Here is a 24,119-nt window from a genome sequence, read left to right as displayed (position 1 = left end):
TGGGAATGAGAAGATATAGGATTTAAATATGAAGTGCACAAATCATGAGTTTTTTCTTAAGTCACATTCAAATGATATTGACTGCTGTGGCAGAGGAGTTGGAAAGGGATGGGTGGTGCTGCAAAAACACACAAAAACACAATCTATAGCAGTAAATCTACCAGTACATTTTTTTTTATTTTCTAAGCTCTCTGCCAAGACAACTGATATGTAAATCTCTGTGCTAAATAGTGCAGAGATTGTAAACTGAGCAGCAAAACCATTTTTCAAAGGCAGATTTCTAATGACAATCAATGAATAGCCATTGCTTCAACAAAAAGACACACAAGCAAACATTTGTCCAAGCAGGGGTTGACTTCCCTTATCTTTTTACATGGAATGGAGACATTGACAAAGCCAAACAGCCCCAGAGACAATAAAAATCAAACACACAAACACAACTATGAAACCACACATACCCACCACACGTCCACTCAGGGAGTCTAGAGCAAATCCGAAACCCTTCTCAGTTTTTTTCTTCTGTTTGGTCATAATGATTAAGTGTCTTCTGGACCGTAAATTTTACTGTAGATGAAAAGCATGAGTTCTGAACTGTCAGTGTCTTTCAGCTCATTGTTTTGGTTTTATGGTGTGCAATTTTATTGTTCTGGTTCAGTCTCACCGCTCTCATTTCCAGCAACAGTAGACAGCTGTTTTTAGCAAATGTGCTGATAAACCAACAGTATTCTTTCTACCTTCTTCTTTCTGTTCTGCACTAAATGGCACATAGATAAAGTTGGTCACGAGCTGGTGAACATAGCATGGAGCATTTAGCAACTAAAGGGCTATATATTTCCCATAAGCGTTGTTGGAAAGCAAACCTGAGCTAAGAGGAGAATGAATATTGGACTTACATCTGTTAGGTTGACAGAAAAACGACTCCAAATAAATGTAAATATTGCTCTGTGTCTGATGGATGTGTAAATAGGCAACTTTTTGCTAACATGTTTGTGGTATTCACTGTATGAGATGATAATATGTCAATGGTGTGTTTACAGTTTGTTGTGCTGCCCCCAAGTGACCAAACAGTCAATGCAGGTTTAAGGAATCATTTCACATCAGTTTAACTGTACTATTCACAATGTTTGTTGCTGCAACAATAGAACATATGAGAGAGCCTGGAAAACACAAAACATAAAAACCAACATGGTGCCACAACAACACAGCTAAATCATATATGAAGTAGTAGGTGTGCTGTCTTCTTGACTCTTTCAAAATCAAGATTCCTCTTAAGTGAAACTATAGTACAGTATCAGTAAGCATTTTCACACAATGCATGCTTGGAAAAGTTTGCATACAACATAGCTCGACTATGATGCAAAACATTCTGCAATCAAATACGAAACTATGCGACTGACACATCCACTCCTTGTACCTTGTCACTCGGGGCGATTTTAACTTCCTGGAGCTAACTCAGTATCTGTATTTATGACAGCCAATAAGCCAATAATAATAAATACTGGTGGAAAGTAACTAACTGAAAGAACTGAAACCTTGGATTGCACCTACTCCCAGAGATGAGTCAAAGGCATCAGGCCCATCTTGACAATAATAATAATAATAATAAAAATAATAACTTTATTTGTGTAGCACCTTTCATGCAAAGATGCAGCCCAAAGTGCTTTACAAAACAAGATCAAAAACAAAATAAGGCCAAAAAATTAAAATGAAAATAAACAACAAGTAAACAAGACTAGGTCAAAACCTAGTATATGGCTGGACCATGTATGGAATGCTAGAGGACTTTTTAAATTTGAAATGGATACAGGAAGTGGCAGCATTCGGCCAACCAATGGTGTAACTTCATCACGCAATCAGTGACTCACTCAATCACAGACATTCAGGTTTATAGGTACCCTATATACCCTGCTGTTTCGGTCCAGCCAAAAATTGTGATCACAAATACAATAAAACATTGGCAATGACACCAATAAAGTTACCCCAAGATAGGCCTTTCATTTCTTTTTAAAAATACTGAGGGAATTTGCTGTTCCAAGATCCAAAGGGAGGGTGTTCCCCTTGAGAGCAGTCTCACCAGATTTCTTGTGGGACACATGAGGAACTTCTTAAAGAAGTTATGAGTTCTTGTTGGAACATAAAAAGAAAGGCAGTCACTGATGTGTATGAAGGTGCCAGGTTATGTAAGAGGACTTTGGGGTAATGTTTGTTGTCAAAAATTATCTTTGAGAAATGGGCTTGTCTTTCCTTTCTGACAGCACTATTGTAAATTTTCATATGACCCTTTAACATGTCAAAGTGGAAATTTAATTTAATTTTCCTCCACCTTCCCTCAGCTTTGTGACAGCTTAAAGAGCATTCCACAACAAAAAAGCACAAGGCCTGCTGCGTAGCCAGTGTTAAACAAGCCCCCAGGAAATGCACTTGGCTTTGAAGACAATTTGACAAGGTGGCCAAACTGTAATTACAATTTCCGGGTTCAAAAGGCAAAAGCATACCCCCCCCCCCACACACACACACACAATCATGAGAAAAGGAGTAGTTATAAAACGCTTGATATATATATTTTTGAGCGTCACAACGACTGCAAAAAGACTCGTATCACTATCAGAATTTGATCCATTTGGTCCAATCACATTTGGAAAGTCTAGAAGAGCCATACAATTAAATAATTTTATCCCCATTCAAGTTAGCAGGGGGCTAAACCAGAAGTTAGCAGAAGACTCTAGTACACATGCTCTAAAAGCGCTGGGGCCCATAGAGCGTGTGCAGTATGCATTCATCTGGGTAATTTCTTTACAGCAGGAAGTGGCTTTTTTGGCTTCATGTGCTACTGAGTAACTTTCATAGTAATGAACAGAGCCCCGTCTCCACTGTATCAAATTCTTATAATACATCCATGGTGTGAAAGCCTTTGCCATTGCCACTACGAAGTAAGTAAGGATAGCTATGTATGTGGCATGCTACACATCCATTATCACCGTGGACAACTTCTCAGACATTTTGCAATTTTGATGAGATGCACAGCAGTCAAAAAAATCTGTCCTGAAATCTGAGTTAATGACTAATATTATGATAATGATATTGGTATTGATATTGGTGATTCCCCCTTCTCTTTCAATAATTCAATAATTCAAAACCAATTCACCAGTCAACAAACTGTATGTGTGCCAAATACTTGAAACTGTTGAAACTAGTTTGTCAGTAGTGGGGTTTGTGCAACTTAAGAATGCTGATGGAGAGGGGGTAGCAAAAACAATCATTACTTCTCTGACAGAACCATCAGTCAACAAGCTGTGTGTGTGTCAAACACTAAAGTCGAAACTGGTTTGTCAGTGCACGCAAAGGTCTTGTGTAACTTAAGAGTGCTGATGGAGAGGGTTAAGGTCATATCATTACTTCTCTGATGGAAAACTGCCTGCAAATCAAGAACTTGGTCAGTATAGCTACAGACGGAGAAACATCACTCTTTTTACTCTCAAACAACAGCCAAGGCTGCAGCTTATTTGTTGTGTTTTCCACCCACTTGATTTAGCTGTGAACATGGAAACAACTTCAAAACCAGCAACCTTGAATATATTATCAGGGAAACATACAGTCTGTCCACTATCCTGGCCAAACGCCAGGATAAGAATTTCTATGATTATAATTAATAGAGAGTCCTCTGAAAATGATATCCATAACCAGATAAATTCAAAATTTTGAACTTTTACTGTTTTCTTACTAATACCATTTTAATATTATTTCAAAATATTACAAAAACCCACAACAACATAACTAGATAGCATAGCCTATTGAATAGACCATATCCCCCCCCCCCAATTCTTTTTTTGAAAGAAATGCTTATACAGTACCAACTTCAGCTACCAGCATCACTAGACATGTTACAAAACTGGAACTGCTCATCCCCAGTTTGGTGATGCTATCTGTCAGCAGGCCAGCATTCAAAGATTCGCTGATGGAGTTTTTCTCGTGGACCACCGACACTTTGGAGTTCCAGTTGAGGAATGTGACATCAGCAGGTTTTTTGAGTCATTAGGCCATTGATGCATTGTGGCTGGAGGTTGAAGCATTTAAAGATGCCGGAGGAAACCACTGTTTTGAGGAATTAGTACTGGGTCCCATCTAGTTACTCATTCTGCCTGTGACAAATGCACATGTGGACAGGGCGTTTTCTCAAGTGAACCTTCTTGAGCATTGCTCCATGTGACAAACTGCAAGCGAAGAGGGAGGCAGGACATTAATGTAAATAAATCTAACGTGTGAGAAACAGCAGAGTAAAATGCAGTGAAAGAAAAAGCTTATAGGAGTGATCAGTTGCAGAGACCCAGCAATGGTGAGGAAGAATAAATACAATTATCCACCGTGTTCTGACACAAACTCTGTACAACTTATTTATGGCACAAGTACAGTCTGTTGTGTGGAGTCGGATTCAAAGACAAGGTTGACAATTTAAAAAAAACCTGTACGTTACTCATTAGCACAACCACCAGAATTGTCACAAAAAGGCCAAGAATGAAAATCTCAGCAGAAAAACCTCCCACATCCAACCACTCAAATATACAACAGAGTGATAAACTCAGATAAACTGTGTGATTTATTACCTAAAGTTAAGATATGGCTGTGTGAAAGCAGTCTCCCTTTGTAATTGCACAAGGCCTTTGTATTTTGGGGCTCAGACTACATTGTGATCAGGCCTCCCCAGTATTTACTGGAGAGGTTTGATTCATTTGTGTATTAACCAGAAGACCGGCTGTCAAGGATTGTATGTAGTTCTCTTCAGATCCAGTATCTTCTAAGTTAAGGAAAATAGTGATTCATGTTCATCACACAAACACACGGAGAACAAGACACTATGTTAAGGTAAGAAGTTTAAATGATTATTTTACACCTCTGTTTGAATTGTGACTTACATAGTGATTTGACTCAGCTTTTCCCAAAAATTGTGATGCAATTTGTGAAGTTTTGTGATTTTTTTGCGGTAAAATTGCAGGAACTGGCAAAAACTGCAAGTCGAGGGGAAAAAAATTGTAATTTTTACAACCTAGAAAGATTAGACAAGGAACACAAGGACAAAGACACAAGGAAGTGTGAGGATTGGTAGCCTAATTCTCATGATAAGACCACATATCCCAGTGACCCCTGTCACTTCCTGTTTTGCAGTTTCCAGTCAACCGGCATGGGGTTTGTTTTGATGATGAGAGGAGAGGCTGAAGAGCCTTACCAACTGTTAATGAGGAGTTATTTTTGTTGATAAAGCAAGTTTTGTTTGGAAAGGCTTATTTTGTATGGTTATGTCTTCAAGAGAACTCCTGTGAATCCAATCCGTTCGCACACAATATCAATAAAAAAAAAAAATAGAGGATATCGATTGACTCATTGCAATTCTCTTTCATTTTCATTGCAAGGTATGGACATTAAATTTATGATGATATATTGATGTCAAAATCTTCCTAGTAGCACCTTTAATGAGGAGAAATTGCAGGAATTTTTCAAAGTTGCAAGCCCCCGCAAATATTGCGGAGATTGGTGGAATTTGCCTTAATTATTGCGATCACAATTTCCTGGAGAGATTGATAGTTACACGATATCAGTTGGATTTTGGCATTTCAGCAGATATCAAGTTATTTAGGTTGGTTTTTATCAGAGGTTTTCAGAACTGTGTAGGTGGGATTATGTCTGGCAACCCTGCCTGTTTTTGCTACAGTAAGCTAGCCACCAGGGTCAATAATTGGACCGCAGGACTGACGCATAGAAAGTCTTAACAAGTAACAATGTCTCTTCTACTTGCAGTTGTTGCTGCACTTCCAAGGAGGCCAATTCCAACGTGTTCAGTTTCGCGTGCAAAGAGTAATATTCCTCCTCGTTCCCTTCCTCTCTTCTTGCTGCCAGTGTGTGGTGCATGCCACAGTTCACTGGAAAATGAGGTCACACAGGCCAGGCGCTGTAGGTGCATTACGGCAAAGAACCGTGCCTACAAATAAAAGTGGATTTTTACATGTAAAGGAATGGGTCGATATGAATGTTGTCGGTGTCAACAAATAGGAAATCTCATTAAAATCACAAACTAATATCTTTTAGATTCTGTTTGTGTACAGTTAAAACAAATCAGATACACTGTGTAAATGAGTATAGCTTTAGAGGTGTTGGCAGGTTTGTTTTTCAACTTTGGACAGAACCAGACAAGCTGTTCCACCATTTTCAGTCTTTGTGCTAAGCTAGGCTTAACATGGGAGAATCTTAATGGATACGATCTGCAAAAAGAGGATCACTGATGAGGATAGCCGAGCTAGCCCTTCTGCTTGCGAGCTAGTCCAAAAGCTTGTTTACTACTGACTGACAACTGTGTAAGTCATTACAGTGTTACCTCATAGAACACTGACTGACTTTGCTGTTGTTGCTTTATGAGTTTTAATTAAAAACTGACACATTTTAGTAGGAATTCATTTGAAAATGAGGTTTGTTATGTTTTTACTACACTGGTAACAGACATTCTGATCAGAGTTGGTGGAAGTCTTTTGCTGGGTGACAGATCCACACATAAAAGAATTTGAGATAAAATGATTTTGATAGAACTAGGATACAGAAATTGGAAAGTAACTATAATGAAGGGATCCTTCACTCCAAATGAGAATATGAAGTGAAGTCATATTCCCATCTTGAACTATGTGTGTATACTGTATGTTATTTAAGTGTTTCTCTGAATTAGCCTTTACTGATACATTTTAAAAAAGGACATGAAAAGAAATACAATGACTGAATAGTTCTGGACAACAATTTAATAACTGCTCCAAATGATTACACAAGGTACAATATACTGCAGAATACCATAGGAATGGTACTCTGCTTTACGTAACGTTACCAACACAGAAGTAATGTTTTAATTATGGACCTTACTATGAATTAAAGTGGCTACAAACAAACTATGACAAGACGAATCATAATTAGAACATAACATCTGTTTTTGCCTTTAGTGACTATGGTGTATGTATAGCAATACATAGTAATAAGATGTCCTGTTTTCCTCCACTCTTTCATTTGTTCCCATTTGTTTGAACTGATTTAATTCATTTTAACTGATCAAAATTTCAATTTTTCATAAATAAATGCATGGCTTGGACATGAGAACATGTCTTGTTCTTGATAACTAAACTGTGCACGGAAAATGAAACTACTTTTGTTTGTGCTTGTTTATTTTCTACAAATGCATTCATTTTGTTCCTATTGATGTTATAAGCCATACAATGCCCATGTTGGACAATTCTCATGCTTTTCTGATCTCATTTGCATTTAATTTAACTGTAGTATTATTATTTTATGGCTTGGCTTTAGTTATATGTGGGATTTCTGATTTATTAAACTCTATTATAAAAGATAAACAATTATTCAAGATTAAAAAGGATATTCAAAAGGTGTAACATGAATTTGTGTTCAAACATTAATGTTCAATAGGGTAAAGAAAACAAATGTACCTGTTTGCTGCACCACAATTCATTGTACAGGTGATTTATTGTCCTTGTTCTGACAAGAGGAAGCTTATGCTTAGATGCCATCGTGTTATGCTCTGTCACACATGCAGTGGGAGAGTAGGGGCAGAGTTGCCAGACTGGGTAGTTTTCCACCCAGTTGATCTGCTTCTGATTGTAGTGTAGATTTTTTTGTCCTGAGTCCTGAGACTCAGAAGGTGGCGCTCTAGGCTCTGGTGGGTGGTGGTCACAAAGGGAAAAAAAAAAAAAAAAAATCTTTAGCGGGTGCCCTTCCTCATTTTCTGCCTTGAGGTACCAAATGAACAAAGAAAGAAAGAAAGAAATACACTTTGCACCCCTGTTCCTCACCATTCTTCATCTGCCCTGGCCTGCACTTGTGCTGTGCGCACTGCAAGTGGGGGATGGGTTACAGTTTGATTCGCATCACAGACAGCCCAAGTCCGGGATGTAAGTGCCAGAGATTGCTAGACTGACAGATGGACAGATGTCAAGAAGCAGATATCTATTTACACATGTTATTTTATAATGAAAAGGTCCGTGAGATGTTGGCACTGAACTGCTGCACAAATACAAAACATAAGCCTAACTATACTATGGGGCCCCCTAGTGGTCGAAGCATATAGATGGCTTTTAGACACCCTTTTCCTTTCTCACCATTTTCTTGTCTCCTTCACTCTCCACAATGGGATTTACCAGAGAGCTTTTCAATCACTTTGTTCAACTACAAGATGAGACGTCTGACCAAAGCCTATTAAAAACTGAAAACTTTGACGCTACAACTGACTTGGTGGTGTTACTGTTTTTTTATTACTGCTATTATCAATGCAGCGCCTTCATCATCCTTTTCTTTTTCCTCAACCCTTTGGCTGTGTGTCCCTTAACCTCCATACTCTCTTCTTTTGCTCTAGTCGCATAGCATCTGGGCATTCCAGAAGTCCAGACATGTCTGGACTAACACTTTACAAAAATAACAATGAAATATCTGACAGTCTACTGTGAAAACTGTCTGATAAAAGCCATGGGAAAATTCCATCAAAACAAATGCTATTACAAACAAGCTGCAGTCCAAACGCAATAGATTTCTTGTGAATTATACTTTTTGTAAAATTTATTTATAGAAATAGCAGTTTCAGTATCCGTAAATCGTCTTTGACACCACAGGTACTTCAACCATCAAATACCTTGATTAAGATTGGCCATCTAAGAATTTCAAGGATTTTTGTTCATATGGAATGATTCTGCAACATACGATTTTGTCTAGCACAAACATTCAGTAACAGTTACAAAAGTAGTGAGGTGAAAAGTAAGAGTTTGGAGTTCAAGGAGATGGATGGGTGTGTGCTGCATCCAAATTGATGGTAGGCAACTAAATTAGCATCCCGTTTCACACCAACTACTAATTTTGCCATTATTATCCGTTAACCATCTTTCCATAATACTGTTTTTGTTGCCTAACTTTAACCATACTTAAACTACATTTTATTTATCATAATCCTTAAAGCTATAATATGTAACTATTCTGCATTAAAATGTTTATATATTTTGTTGAGTTGTATACTTACATTATCCCAAATATTTCCAACAATTTTCAAACCCAAAGAAATCTGTAATTTCAATCAAGGTAACAGTCTGTTTCATTTGGTCGCCTGTCAGTGGCGTCATACCCCCTCTACCAAAGGGTATAGATGTACAAGATGCATGCGTCTGTGTTGTGTTTGTCCACTACAATTGCGTCTACCAAAGAGTATAAGCATACTTGATAATACACCGGTGTTGTGGTTGTTTGCCATAATGGCGTATACCAAAGAGTATACGCATACAAGACAATATGTCAGCATTGTGGTTGTTCTACAGAAACTGTTATAAATTGACTTTTATTCGGTTTTAAGCCACATTTTTATGATAAACTTTTTAGATCATTTTTAAACTATATCTTTTAACTGGATGAAGGATTTTAGTCATCAAATGTCTGAATCTTAAGTTATCAGAGAAACAAGCTAGGCAAATGTTAGCAGCAGCTCGGCTAGCATCCACTCCTGGATGTCCAGTCCTCACTGACCATCATCAGAGAAACAATCATTTTTACGTGAAATAGCTTTATTCAGTATTTTTTGCGGTTTTAATCCCCATGCACATGTGTTTTTGGAGAGGAGATCTCTGCGGATAATTCAGCTCCTGGTAGAACCCTGCGGAACATCTGGATCTTAAGTAATCAGAGAAACAAGCTAAGCAAACATTAGCAGAAGCTCAGTTAACAGCCCCTACCAGATGTCCGGTGCCAGCCAGACAGCATCAGAGAAACACTGATTTTTTTTTACGTGAAACTGTTTTATTCAGTGTTTTCACCTGTTTTAATCACCGGGTCCGTTTGTTTTGGAGAGGAGACCTCTGCGGATAATTCGGCTCCCAGTAAAAACATCCTGAACAATGAACACTGAAGTAATCCTAACCCGAAGAAGCTGGTTGTTTAACAATTAAGACAACTCCCATGATCCAACAATACTTCACACCGTCATCACACTCTGTCTTTTGTTATTGTTTTGATTGAGAGAACCCTATTGGCTGAAATTACATATTGTGAGTTTAGTCATTTGTTAACCATGGCCAAATTTTAGTGGCTTAATTGATATTTTTTCTTATTTGGTTGCTATATTGCTCCATAGTGCTACTATGGAGCACGTGATCATGCAAGTGACGTGATACACAGTGCTGCCAACAGTTTCACGCTTTGTTGTTTATTGATGGTTGGTGGTGATAGCTTGGGCTGGCGAATGTCAAGTGAAATAATCATTAACAGAATTAAATTGTCCCATTTACCTCGGTAACAACTAACAAAATAATATCTGTATCTTATTAATTAGATACAAATTACACCGCTGTACATGATGCTCTCAGTGGACCTTATTCATTCTTTGTACTGAATAATGAACATAAACTTAAATAACTGAGTAATATTTATTAAACACATTCATTTATTAAAAACAAAAAGGTACTTAAACAGGATAATCAAAGTAAAATGCCTCTATTTTACTGTACATCTTTTGCGTCTCTTACATCAAAATTTGTGATAAGGCCAATTTGTGATTTTAAGGGGTAGTTTACAGTCTGAAGGCAATAATTTTTTTTAACATAACATGGTTGGTAAGAGAGTCATAATGTTGGTTTTAATAATTTTTCGATTAATAGCCCAGCCCTTGTGATAACACGCAAAGTAACATAGCAATGCACCACAAGAGGCAAGGAAGAAGAACAGTGTGTGAAATACAGGTGGTCCTGGGGGGATCTCAGACCCCCTAATTTATAGCCAGGATTCCTTGAAAATCTCAAATTGAAATTTTAGTTGGGTCTCTAAAATTTGACAGAATTTTTTCTATTTATCTACACAACAAGGTTTATTTTTATGTAATCTTTTATCATTTTTATAATAACTGCAATAACTTTTTCATCTCAAAGTTGTACTCAGTCTATAATCAGTCAACAAGGAATGCAAGATTACTGCAGGAAGTTTCCTGCACTGGCGCATCACTTTAACGTGACGCGCCAGTGCGTGCTGCATGTCTGCATATCTTGCAGTGATGTTGAGAAAGAAATACAAAGGCTTGTGGAAGCACCTGACAAACTCCGGGTTAGTAGAAGATTTAGACTTGATGAAAGATGTCCTTCGTGAGTTAGAGTTTGTCTCTTAAACTTAAAAAGGCTAATTAACACATTTGATATCTGTGCCGCTCCTCTCTGCATATTTAAAAAGTCCAATAAATGTGAACTAATTCATATACTAAATAAAAGCCCTTTATTTATCTCAAGGAAATTATTTAAAGAGTCCTTAAACATTCCTTGTATCACATAAATAAACAGACCAATAAAAACACAACCGCACATTTTCTTCTGCAGTTCAATAGTGGCTGATGTATGCCTATATTCTGTTTTGGAAGTACCACCCCTGGCACCGGGACCCCCCCCAATTGTCACAGAGTATTCTGCACACTGAAGAGGAACACTACAGGCTAGCAAACATGGATATTAACAGTGTAGGATGTTAACATTTCAGAAATCGGCTTTGCAGAAGTTCTATGAGGAAGTAAATTCATTCAACACTCATTGTTAGTCCTAAAGGATACACACAATGCTTTTTGGTGAGTAACACTGAACGTAAACAGAAACTTTGTTTACAAGAAAGCTCCACTCTACCTTTAATGTTGCAGTTATCACTCTGAAGATAAGGATAAGAGTGATGATGATGGTGGTGCTGAGGCTCACATTTTTTGAATGAGCTCAGTACTGCATATCTCTCAAACCTTCACTACCATCTTTAATCTGATGATACCCTTAATCTGAGGTTGAAGTGAGGCACTTTACTACTTTTCCAATGGTGAAGCTTCCCTCTACACCTTCACTTCCCCTCCATTGTCTCAGAAAAGGAACTTTCTATCAATAAATAAGCTGGCAGCTGATGTCATTGGCCTCATTGCTGATTACTAAAAATTCTTTGAGTAATTATCTCAGCTGTAGTTCGACAGGATCCCTGTTCTAATAAAGACATCAGAACAGACCTTTGTCACTGCCTAGGTAGGTGCTCTTCCCCCGATGTAACAGTATAAAATACACCTGTGTCTCACCTTCCCCATTTCATGAAGCAGATGTCATTTTGCACTGTAAGCACTGCTGCTCTTTCCCTAACTCCCAACCCACCTGAAGGAGTGTGCAGCTGAAAACATCTGTCATTTTGTCAGAGCCCCCGCCCCCCTGCCTTACTGACACAACTGTTACTATACACTCATACATAAGCTTAGCTGGTCTGTTATGGTTTTCCCTGTCTTTTCAACATACGCAAAATGTGTGTTACCTCCAGAGGACTCTATACGGTAAGTAAACAGCAAACTCTACTGCCAGATGAAAGAAAGGCACTCCTGTGTGTGGATAAGGATATGGTGGGAAGGGGGTGGTGTGTGCATGTGTTGGGGGTTGGGCCTACTGCTATTCATGCATGCACAACTTCTGTTGACATACCCTACTTTTACCATTCAGTCCAGCGACCAAATTTGAGTATGTTACACAAATACAAGTGGAAGATATAGAACAGTTTCTTTCCTATCTAATGGTGGGCGTAGGGGTTAGGGTAATAGTAACCCTATAATAATATTGCAACTAACAACTATTAGATTAACCATTTGGTCTATAAAATTCCCAAAAATTGTGACAAATGCACCTTTTCCAGAGCCCAAGTTGACATATGTTGTCTTGTTTTGCCTGACTAATTGTCTAATACCCACAGATATTGAATTAACAATTATATTAAACAAAGAAATCCACCTAATATTCACATTTGAGAAGTTGGAACCACAGAATTTTTATAGTTTTTCCTCTAGCATCTTTTCATTCTATCCTAATTTTAAAATGATTTAAACGATTAATCGGTTATAAATATTGTAAATAAATTGTCTGTTGATTGGCTAATCAATCTATAGTATCTAATTTGCAGTATCATAGCAACACTATAAACTGTATGTAACATGATACCACAGAAAATTGATTACAGAGTACATATGAATTAAGTAGGGTAAGAGATGTCAGCTGATAGTTGCTTATCACAGATAAACAGTATGTCGGCCAATAAGTAACAAGACACTGACCTACAGAATTGCCAAAGACATGTTTGATGTAGTTCAGAAACAGTCAACATTGCATAGTTGGTCCACCGGAGAACACTGACAAGCTTATTTTTCGACTGTAAAATGTGCCGCTATATGGAAGAAAAGAAAGACTGTAAGGATTTTAATTTGGATACCTAATTGTGAAATTTTATTACAATACCAATGACTTAACATTTAAATATTTTACTGTTTAAGTTTACATGGTTTGGGTTCCCATCTTTGAATTTCCCAGTAGGTAATTTCAAGTTGCACTTAATTTCAAAAACTTGCCTTTGAGTATTTGTTTCAGTGTTCACAAATTCAAACTGAAAATTCAAGTGCCCAAGTATCAAAAAAAAAAAAAAAAAGTATACCAATGTTGCTAAAATGCAGTCTGGATCTAAAAATTCAGGTCAAGTTAAAAAAAATAAAATTAAGTTATGTTCTGATGTTTAAAAAGAAATACTGGCATGTACAATACTGGAATCTAAGTTTTTTGTTTTGTTTTTTTTTAATTTGGACAATAATATTAACATAATGCTATGTTATATAATGTTATAATGTCACTATAAACTCTAATTAGTACTACAATCAGGCTACAGCTAGTTACCATAACTACTATCCTAGGAATAGACTACAACAACAACAAAAAATCATTTGTGATGAATTGTCTTATAGCAAAATATGATACTGACTGTATCTCACCTGTAAAACTCACCTAAACATGACAAGCTTTAAAAAAAGAATATGTCAAAACAGAAACGCCCCCGTTACCGCCACCCGCTAAAGTTACTACAAGGGGGAGGCCACAACCAGTGCCACGTGTTTCTCCCGCTCATATTAAATAACACTCTGCATCACAAAACTAATTACTCAACCCGGTACCACTATTATTGAAAGCATGACGCCCTGCCACCTCCTGACCACGCGTTGAATGTTTTTTTTCCTCTCCCTAATAGCTAGATAGTCATTCGGAGACACTTACGGGCTCAGCATGAACACATAAAGTTTCACCTTTAAGAGGATATAATCACATTACAGCGCATGGTCTGTGACCACACGCTCATTATTTAGTTAGAGACCCCACTTAAAGCACAAAATGCCTCCTATCCCTCTCATAAAGCGCTGTCTTACCGTGGATGTGAGCTCTCGTCTTGTGGCGTGAGTCTACTTTACATATAGGTTTTTTTTTCCGCCAATATTGGGTTATTGGGAGTTGCATCACTGTGGTCTTCCTTCCCTTTTCGGTCACAGCCGGGCCAGCTACTGCTCATTAAGCCCCTCCTTTCTTAACTCCAAAGTAGGCTGGGGGCAGCAACATGTGAGGGCTCTCTGTCCACACACACACACACACACACACACACACACACACACACAGTTACAAACACTTGCTGCTGTTGTATCACCCGCACTAAATCGGGTGTATTTGCCATGAAGATTGGCTCAATTGCTACTTAATTGTAGGCAAAAAGCAATTAAGTGTCCATCCTGAGTAATTCTACATGTTCATATTTAAATAAAATCCTGGAGTGATGATGCCATTATATGCTGATTATGTATCTAAACCAAACTTAAGTGCCACTGACGCATCATAAAGAATAATTAAGCTATAACGATATAATGGATGATTTTACAGGCAGTGTTTGCTCCAGGCAGAAGTACACACCTAGCCATGACGCTTATTAGTGTCTCTATAAAGCAACACATGTTCAGTGGAGGAATGAACGCATGTGCTGCTCATCCTATTGTTATAGGAGCATGCCGCAACGCTTCCTCACAGAAACCCTTGTGCATTTGGCTTTGTGGTGTGTGTTTGCAGGCAGTTTGTAAGCAGCGGCATCCGACGTGATTGCATCAGACACGCTACATAATGTGCTTTGATAATAATGCGAATTAAATTCTGTAACAGTCAAGGCAAAGATAATGAATGGATGAATAAATGCGATGCTCCAGACAGGTGTGGTAGCCAGGGCTACACAGTACCTATGCCACCGGTGATGGATGGAAGCTTCGGGGCGTCCACAAATAAGAGAACAGGGAATCTGTGACGGATGACAGATGCAGCAGAGGAATGGATAATGGCACTCAGGAGGTTTTGCATGCAGATGAAGGGGTTTACCTTGTTTTTGGACCGGTCAGGTTGTAGGGCTTATGGGAACGCGGTAGAGGAAGAGACGCATGCCGGGCGGCGCGGTGATGGTCAGAGGCTGGGGTGAGAGGAGGGAGGTGAGGAGTTTAAAGACTTGGGGTGGCGGTCAAATTTTGCAGTGACATTCATTTAAGTCAAGGGCTCAGTCTGTAATGCATATAGCACACAATCACATTCCAGATTAGTGGTTCTACACAGAAAACGCTCCATAGTCACCATGAGATGAAAAAAATGAGTAAATTGTGGAAGGACTCAACAATGACAGAGCAACTTTGGATAGCCTAATGTCATGAACATTATGGGAATATTGGAATATAAAAATACCAGTTATAGTATATCATTAAGTTATAGGGACAGTAGGCTATTACTATACTATAGGATATCCCATGTGATACACTGTTTGTGGCTTTGACAGCTTCCAGACAAACAGTAGCCTATGGTGGGAAGTAGATAAGTTCATTTATTTATGTACTGTAGACTTAGAATCTAAAATTACAGATTTGAGGTACTTGTACTTAACTCAAATATTTCCATTTGATGCTACTTTATACTTATACATAGCTTTTACTCCACTACATTTATTTGGCAGCTGCAATTATTAATTATTCTTCAGATTAAGATTTTTCATTCAAATCATTAGAAATGTATCAAAAACTATGCATTGTTATAGATTCAATTACCCACAGCATATACAGCAGTTTAAAGCTAGCTACAACTTGACTAGCTGCGATATTAAATGGCTACTTACATGTTAATCAATAATAATGATCTAGTAGTATATTATACTACTGGCAGGAGATATTCTGTATTGTGAGTAATGCATACTTTTACTTTGATACTTAAAGTACATTTTGCTGATACTTGCTGGTACTTACCTCTAAGTAAAATTTTAAAATGCTGGACTTTTACTTGTAATGCAACATTTCTACTTTTACTTAAGTGATCCGAGTACAGTTTCCTGACTGAGCCTGTCTCAAAAGATGAATGAACATGAATTCCCACCAGCAACCATTCTCTTCCTCTCCTCCAGCACAAAATAACTCCAGAAATTTACTTTATTTGCAGAAAAATTCTAAGTCGTTTAAGTAGGAAACATGTGTGTTGATGTCAAAGACTTAATCACACTGCAAGATATTCCAACACATGCTTCAATAATAAAGTATATTTGACTTAAATAAAAAAGTAATATCCTTGAAATGCTACAGATTAAAACACAAAATAAACAAAAGCATATTCCAAATGCAAAATTAGTTATTCAAAATCTAAAAACTAGTGATCAAATGCACCAAAAAAGGTAACAGACCGTAGAGACAAAGGCAGGGGAAAAAAAATTAGGAGAAGAAGAAGAGAATGCCTTAAACAAAAAAAGGACAACATGGTTTTTGCACAGCATTATAATGAGGTCATGTGGCTTTTACATGTCATAGTTCTGTGGGTATAACTTTCTTGAAACTTTGAAGTTTTAGAATCTCAGGTTTTCTGTTCCATTTGTCATCATGCTGGTCCCCCAGTTTTAGTTTCACTATCATTTTGGTTGTTATTGGTATGCAGCCATAATTTGATGGAGATATTTCTATTACCATAAGAAACATATGCCAGCAAAGATAGTTGTTACGTAATTGAACATCAGAGCACCAAACAGGTGGCGTTTTCACAGGTAAGAGAGATAAGAGTTTGCAAAAGCACATGGTGCATCAAAAGTTATGTAAATCAGACATCAAGAACTCAGTAATAGTTAAACAAGAACTTTACTGTACTGTATGTATTGCATAAACTTTACTTCAGTGGAGGAACCACAGTTGAACACAGTGACGTGACGGAACTGGACTATTCTATTGATAATCAAGATAGTCATATTTCATAAACTGTTCAAAAGAATAGAAAAACATCCAAATGAATTAGTAAGTGATTATATACCAGGTGCACCAACAAATTGTTTCTTTTGGCTGTGCTGATGCGCTTGTGGCCGAACCAACAGCGGTTTGGACCAATCAGTGTCCTATGGGGAAATACTGGCAGCTAACAGGCATGGTTTAGGTGTGACGGCCGTGACAATAGAGGGTGATAAACAGATGGTTCATCCAATCACCTGCAAAGTATTTTTTGAAAATGGCTGCCCTTTTCCAAACAGTTTCCAAGGACAACTTCTCAGATGGTTCTGTGCAACAAACTATCTGGTGCGTCAGGTTAGCTGTTCGGCATTGGGAGCATAGAGTGGACATATCAGTGCTTTTAGTTTGTTTGCTAAAAACAGCTTCCTGTTGCAATTTGAAATGAGGTTGATTAGAACAGTGAAACCAAACCAAAACAGTAAAGTCTTGCGCTGCAAAACCAAAACAATGTGCTGAAAGATGCTAAAACATTCTGTACAGCAGAGGGAAACTGCAAAGTCTGGTGATGATTCTCTGTGTATTTGTCACTATGAGCAAAACCTTTCACATTACATTTAGTCATTTGATCCTATGTTGATATAAAAACATTGTTTAGTGCACCTTTAATATTTATAAAGCCCCACTAAATTTTACGTAATGTTCTTTTTTGAAAGCTGGTAAGGAGAATGTTAAATTTCAGATACTTCATATGAAAAACATTAAATCACTAAGTTATTTTATTTGTTGGAATTTGTTTTCAATTAATTCTGCCTGTGCATGTTTGTGATTTAACCATGCTGTACTTAAGGAGTCCCATCTGTTCTTAGTTTCTTGCAGCGTCATCCCAGCAACACCACCCTAGCATCATTGATGGTGCCCAGGAAAACAAGGTTTGATATGCCACTGCTGATGATGAATACAGGTGACGCATGCAGTGTCCTCTACCTTTATGTTTTGCTGAATCAGACTGAGAAGCAATTCTGCAGTCTGAGCTCCTTGTGATAACAGAAACCATCTTTATCCATTCTGAATCAAAACACTTTTGACACACCCAACAAGCCAGTACAGCTCCTGTCCTCTATTTATCCTCCAGATAGCCCATTTTTCTTCCTTTTCTTTCATTTATTCACAACGAAATCAGAATACAATAATATATAACAATCTGTTTTCCTGCTGGTGCCTGGTTACAGGTGCCCACTTTTCTTCACCTGCCTTGTCAACTTATATTTCAGTGTGTGAGATTGTACAATATTCCACTGAGGTTATACTAAGAGCAAGTTTTTCCAGCTGACAAATACAACACACACAACCCCTCACAAACTGTGCAGGACATGGACAAAATGCACTCAACCTATCTTTGATCAGGACAAGTTGAAATTGCACTCAACCTATGTTTGATTATTACTCATGACTCCATGTGATGAGATCTGGTTCTTCAACTGCAGTCTTATATGCTGCCAGATTCATAAGGGTGGATGGTGGTGATCAATTTAAATCGGATGACTTTTCCTTTTTGGTGTTATTATGAAAAACTAATATGAAAACTGAACTTATTTTCAGACATTTTTGTGAATGAGAAGATACTGATGATTGAGAGGCTTTAGAGTCACCCATAGTTTCTAGAAGGAAGATTTTTTCCCGTGCCCTTTCGTTGGACTAAAAAGGTTAATAGTTGAGTGTTTAGGGAGTGGCATGTCCGAGAGAAAGCCCCCTCGACACAGAGGTCTGCATGCATGTTTCCTGCAATGATTTGTGGGTGATACTTTAAGGTTTGTCTTTATTTTTCTTATGTCAACTGATTACAGGCATCATGTCACTTTATGTTAAAGAACTTTTATCAAAACTTTTTGATTATTGGTTTAGTTTCTGCCCAGACGTATCGAGTGTGGAGTTTGACTTCTGACCCAGTGACAGTTGACAAAACCCAGAATCCCTTGGGTTAGGTAAACAAGGCTACAGGGGCACACATAGCTTTGCCTCCTTGACAACACACACATGCACACACACACACACACACACAGAATACTAATCTATCATTCCCACGTAAGTGAACTAGTGAGAGGGTCATGTAACATAGTCCCTTATTGACCTCAAATTGAAAAAGCATCATAAGTTAGTGAATAAATTGTTCATCACAAAGCTGTTTATTACAATGTCAGTGCCAACACCTAACAGATATAAATATTCTGTATCTTCTCTGAGATGGACTTTTAATACTGTTTATCACTCTGGCTACCAAAAGTGACAATTCAGATTTTTAAGATGAAGAAATTGTCCAATTTTATGAAATAAATCCATGAGGTAAATGATTCGAGTCAATGTTTGGCCAACAGTGTCTAAAATTGCATGTTGTGGTGATTTATACGAAGATTACACAAGTCTATGAAGACTTCAGATGTCTAGGTTATAAGAGTACAAAGTCAAGGGTAATTGAATTTGTTTTATTTTTCAAGAATAAGATTGCCTCAGTACTTAAATACCACAATAATAGCATATGTTTCTGTCAATCCAAGTATTCTCTCAACTGTTCAGAGTTGTAAGGAAGACTCCCGGGGGGGCCTGCAAGGCAACCAAGCTAACACTGTAGCGAGCAAACTAATCTGCTAGCCTACCACTATTAGCAGTGGGAACCTTCATTATTGTCTTGTATAGCTGGCTGTATATTTGACAATGTTATTCCATGGATTTGCATTAGAAAATATTTAAAATGGTTACAATTCACTGTGAAATGATTGTAATGATGATTGTGTTTGGAGCTGCTTTTTTTCCATTATTAGATATTTCTCCACTTGGTTGGGTACCACGCATATTAAAGAATTTCAGAGAAAGGTCTGAGATTGTGGAACAGTAATTTGAATCATATAGTAACTCATGAAGACCATTGAAATCATCCTTGACTGTGGATTTCAAAACAGTAACTGGTTTTAAAGTACATAGCAGCAGGAAATCTACAAAAAGTAGCCTACCAGTGCCTTCGACCGCCTCCATCACATGACCACGATTGCCTTGCAGGTTGTAGGTGACTTTGGAGAGTCTCCCAGAGTGGCAGGGGGCTGGAGCCAATCACAGCATGCATTGGGGACAAGCAGGGCACATCCTGGACAGGTCACCAGTATAAGACAGAGTGAAGATATCCATATTCACACCTGCTGGTCACAAGAGATTTGTTAGGAACCCAGGAACCCTTTTAGGAACTCAGGATTACTTGCCTGTGCGTAACCAGAGACTTTGTTGGGCAGAAAAGTTCTACCTGCAGCACCTGTAACCACTTTGTGAAGTTAACACTGGAGTGCTATCACTATTCATAGTGTATGCTAAATGATTAGCATAGCCAATTATCTGCAAGGGCTTAAGGGATGATCAAAGGTGAATATATTGACTTAAAAACAAGTCTACCACAACAAAAGAGTCAAGTTAAACATACTGTTTTCCTATCAAGGTTGAACTCGGTCCAGATTTTTAATCACACTTCTATCACGCCATCTCTGATATCACAAAGATTAGTGTGTTTCAGCAGTGAAGGCAGACAGATGCGAAAGGAATTGCAGGGAACAGAATTTTTAGAGAACTTGCATGGAAAGTGGTAACATTTGAGTGACCCAGACCCCCCTTTTTGAACAAAGATTTTCACACCTTTCATACTTTCTGAAGAAGCACTCTACAAGCTCTAAGGGTCAGATTCAGGCACATCAACTACTACTCAACAAATAAATCTACTGACATCATCCTGAGAGTCATGAAACAAACCTTTCCACTTTCACGGTTTCTCTACATTGGCTATATTTAAAAGTCGAGGCAGATTATATTTTTAAGTTGTTCATATTTTGCTAATTATTATTCTCTATATGCTGCTTCGAAGACCATACTAATCGTTGTTTGCAGATTTATTCACAGAATAGTAGACAAGGATTGGGTGCTCCAGTACACTCAGTTTGAAATGTCATTTGGCATGTTTTCAAATGATTCATTTTCTAGTAACAGATGAGGAGAGTGGGAGAAGAGGTGAATGCGTTCCTCCTAATTAATACCCCAACTAAAAAACATTCTGTCCATTCATCATGTTTGAATAAAAAATAAATAAATAAAATCACACTGCACAAGCAATGTGCAGTCACAAAATAATTTGTTTTCATTGATTTCATTACGTGTGATGTATTTTATATATGGGCAATGATTCAGGCCCAAACATGATAATTACAGGTTTCTGTCCAAACTTAACTTGAATGCTGGTACTTTCCCCACAATCTAAGCTACTTTAAGTTGCTAAGTACAGATACCGACTGCTATTGTTCTTTAATCAGTCAGTGCTACGACCATGATAAATCAGGCTTATACATATGATAATCAACCTGCATAACTACAGCTACTTATGAGGAAGATTATCTGCAGTTTAGCACATACAGAAAACAGCAATTACCATATGCATTGCTGTGCCGCTCTCGGGTGTTTTGAATTGAAGCTGTGCACTGTACAAAAACAACAACAACAGTTTTGTCTAACTATTCAAGGGGAAAAATTCCAGAGCCAAAGAGCACTTAGCTTTTGCTCCACACGCTTTAGTTCCTTGAGTCTCACAGGCAACCTCAGAGTTGTTGTTGGATGATAACAATTACAATTTTTCATCTTGGTTAAAATGATGAGACACTGTTCAGTATATTAAATAACCATTTAACTTCAAACATGGACAGAACAGTCATGTTTCAGCTAATTTGAAAGAAAGAAGAAAGAAAGAAACCCTCAGAAAATACACTATCCAGCCACAGCCAGAGTAGTGTCATCTTCACTATCTCGCTAAAAAAAAACAAAAAGGAACAAAGATGCACAAATTGCTTAATAAAATATTCATCTTTGCCTCTGTTTTGCAATGGTTTAGGTATAAAATGTGGAGTAATTTGTGTGATTGAAAAAAAAAAATTGATCTCATCTCACCACTGTGCTGTCTTTTTTTAATCTACTACAGACTGTGTGATAAGAACACACCATTTAAAGGTAATTTTAAATATTTGGTGAATTAACAGTCAAAACAGGGACATTTGGACATGTCATAGCAGGAGAAGTACAGGAGTAATTAATAATGATTGATGAAGGCTGCGTTCCATTGGGCTTTGCAATTTTCAGGACTGTGATAATGAACATTGGTCATTAATGTTATTAGTTCTGCCTGTGCTTTCTGTGTTTTTGCTGTAGAAAGACTGTTGCCAAGCCAATTTTTTTTTTTATTTTAGCTGCAGAGTGCTGGCTTGAGGCACTTTATATAACTTGAGTCAAAGGAAACAACAACAACTGGTGGTCTAAAGTCTACCTGTGTCATCTTAATTAGGAAAAATTCTATTTCTATATATTTTTGTTCATCTACTTCTATTTTCTTTACTACTTCTGCAATTCCATTTCCTGTAATATCGTCAGTACAGCACTGATTTGTCACTCTTCAAAGTTTAACCCAGCTCTCTCAGTAGCAGCTTGTTCACAGTCAGTGTGATGTTCTGCTGTCCCTGTGTGGCTAACAGCAGCACCTGCATTTCCAGTCACTGATTACTGCTCTTCTCACTGGCTTTTACCACCACCCGAGCTCCTGAAATAACATCTCACACCCCAAAGCATCTCTGATAAATACATGAAACATATATACACACACACACACACACACACAGCTCTTTAAGTCTCCTGCTCATGGAAAATAACTCTCAGTCCTCTAGCATGGGTGCACAAACCCTTTATGGCCTGTTGACCAACAGTTGTGTAACTAAAGTGTTATTGTTTTGTTTTAAGTGTGTAGGTATAACATGCTACATTGCCATCAGTTAGGACTTTTTTTTTCTGTCAGCCATGCTTCAGATGAAGCAGAACTCTTCTCAGAACTGTGGTGTCACTTCTCATCTTAACAAGTGATTGGCAACAGGTTTTCATGAAATAAAGTTAACTTATAGGCCTGAGTTTGGCCATCACAACTTCTGCTAGACTGAAACTGGCAATGCAGTAAAATCATCTATCAGTACAATCTTTCAAATTATTGCTAATTTTTAGAAATGTTATCAATTTGCCTATATTCCTGGTGTGAAAGCTACTGTAGGGAGGGATAATGTAATAATACCAAAATGTGACTTTAACATGGCACAGATCTGTTACAATTAGACCATATTTAATTAAAATACCGTAGATGCATCTGGAATCAGTACTGTTTGTTTTAAGAAAACTCTAAATCAATGTGCACCTTAATTGCAGAAGACTGAAACACAAATCTGTTGCTCTTCCCAGTAACCTTACCTATAGGATAGATAATAAATCCTGATCAAAAACACAAACAAAAGCCTTCAGCAAACTTACCTCTGTAAAAATAATTTACCTGGTTACTAATTCTAATGATTATTACAGCTGAAATATTAAAAGAGGACACAGAGATGCTTCTGCAAAAAATAAAAAACGAAAGGTGAACCTTAAATAGCCTGAACACAGCTGACAACGATGACTGATTAAGACAGGTGTTCATAATCAACCTAATTAGCAGAGCACTGAAGACTGCGTGTAAAAGCTAAACCAATGAGGACATCTAGTGGGGAAAATAAGAAATGACAAGGGGAAAAAAGCACTGTCGACCATCCTCCTCTACACATAAAGCTTTACTCTGGTTTTCTACATGAAGCAGGCATGAAGGTAAAGATAAGACTTCATTATCTTTGGGGCATCAAAAAATTTCAATGACAGCAGAGTGTAACAGTGTAAACAGAAATGTCTTGTTTCAGGATCTAAATCGTCTTGTCTCAAATTTATCATTACAGTTAACAATAATTCTCAAATAATGATTCTAATAATAATTCTCATCACGTTAGAGGAATTATCACATCATATTAATTACACTATAATAATTACTCTACTTCCTATTCTGAATTTTGTAATTGTTGCAATCTGATTTTTCTATGTCTCTCACCAGACTGATTTATTCAAGTGATTTTTTCACAACAGACATTTTGACTTGTCAATGCAGGAA

The 24,119-nt window shown here is 37.6% G+C and overlaps 1 protein-coding gene across 1 annotated transcript in view; it reads right to left on the bottom strand.

Annotated features, from left to right (window-relative positions):
- slc6a9 (solute carrier family 6 member 9) overlaps positions 1–23,570 on the bottom strand; it is a 114,288-nt gene extending 90,718 nt beyond the window's left edge. The window contains exons 1-2 of the mRNA XM_067605021.1: positions 23,459–23,570; positions 20,101–20,280 (exon numbers count right to left, since the gene is read on the bottom strand). The gene's annotated coding sequence lies outside the window, so the exon portion shown is untranslated. The remainder of the gene's footprint in view (positions 1–20,100; positions 20,281–23,458) is intronic.
- Between the last annotated feature and the right edge of the window lie 549 nt (positions 23,571–24,119).

The sequence above is a fragment of the Thunnus thynnus genome, chromosome 12, assembly GCF_963924715.1.
Source record: "Thunnus thynnus chromosome 12, fThuThy2.1, whole genome shotgun sequence".
NCBI classification, from domain to species: Eukaryota; Metazoa; Chordata; class Actinopteri; order Scombriformes; family Scombridae; genus Thunnus; species Thunnus thynnus.
Note: the sequence above shows the minus strand (reverse complement) of the source record. Positions and strands in the feature narration are given on the sequence as shown.